Genomic DNA, 1,564 nt, shown 5'->3' with positions numbered 1-1,564 from the left:
CTGTAGTTTCTGAGGAAGGTTCCTCTGAATGATTGCACTGCACTCCTTAGTAAGAACCACTGTCTCTACTTCCCTCCAATCCCTCTTGTTATTCAGTATTTCCTTCATGAACTTAGCATATGAAGGTATTTGTTCAAGAGCCTCTGCAAAGGGGATTTTGATCTCCAGCTTCTTGAAAACTTCTAAGAATTTGGCAAATTGCCTATCCTTTTCTACTTTCTGGAGTCTTTGAGGGTATGGTAACTTGGCCTTATACTCAAGGGCCATGAGTGGTGCAGGGTGAGTGTCTATAGTGCTTATAGAAGGGCTACCAGCTTGCTTAGGAGAGGTGGTCTCAGCACTTACACATGTCTGGCCTCCCTTGGACTGGTATTCAACGCCTGGGCTGCCCCCTTCTGGGTGTTCAGCACTCTCAGGAGTGCCTTGAACTACAGCTTATTCATCTTCTGCCAGCTTTTCTCCCTGCCTCTTACTGTTCTGAGGCTGGGCGTTCAGGGTACTCCTTAATTGGAGAGCTTAGCACTCTTCTCTTATCTGTTCAGACAAGTGTTATTTAGCTTGGTTTAACTGTGCTTCTATATTCTTGCTGGAGGCTTGGGTCTTCTGCACTTCTTCTTGCAAGCTTAGCACTTGTTGTGTGAAAAAGTGCAGCTGCTGGGTTAATGATTTACTTTGTTCTGGAGGGTTAGATTCAGTGGTCACTGTCTTCACCTCTCCTTTCAGTGAAGTCTCACTAGACGAGTATAAATGCTGGTTGCTGGCAACTGTCTCAATGAGTTCTTGATCTTCTTCAATTATCTTTTTCATGTATATTGAACCACCAGCAGAATGATCTAGGGACTCCTAGCCATGTCTGTGAGTTTGTAATAGAAGATGTCTAGCTTTACCCATTCTGAAAATATTTTAGTGGAGCATTTCCGTAGCATCATTCTGTACCTCCCCCAAGCATCGTAAAGAGACTCATTAACTTCTTGTTTGGAGCCTTGAATGTCCAGTCTTAACTAGGTTAGCTTCTTTGGAGGAAAGTATTGATTCAAGAACTTGTCCACCAACTGACTCCATGTTTTCAAACTTGATTTGGGTTGATTATCCAACCACCTCTTTGCTTGGCCTTTCACAGCAAATGAAAAGAGCAACAATCTGTAGACATCCCGGTCTACTCCATTAGTGTACACTGTGTCAGCATATTGCATGAAATCAGCAAGGAATTCTATGAGTTCTTCCTGTGGAAGTCCATGAAACTGGCAGTTTTACTGCACTAGTGTGATTAGTTGTGGATTGAGCTCAAAATGAGCTACTCCAATAGGAGGTATACTAATGGCAATGTTTCTTCCATAGAAGTCAGGAGTGGGGGATGTATAAGACCCCAAGGTTCTTCTTGGTTGTGCCTTTTCTTCTAGATCCATAGTGCACTCTTCCTGTTCCTGTCAAGGACGGACATAAGGGGGGGCGAGTGGCGGCCTCGGCCCCCCCAATTTTTTTTAACAGTAATAAGTTATTATGTATAATTTAATTTTTTTAAAAAATATTTAGTATTTAGTCTAATATAAATAAAAGTTCAGTA

This window comes from Arachis ipaensis, chromosome B07 (assembly GCF_000816755.2).
Source record: "Arachis ipaensis cultivar K30076 chromosome B07, Araip1.1, whole genome shotgun sequence".
Lineage (NCBI taxonomy): Eukaryota > Viridiplantae > Streptophyta > Magnoliopsida > Fabales > Fabaceae > Arachis > Arachis ipaensis.
The sequence above is the reverse complement of the archived record's forward strand: the minus strand, read 5'-3'. Positions refer to the sequence as shown.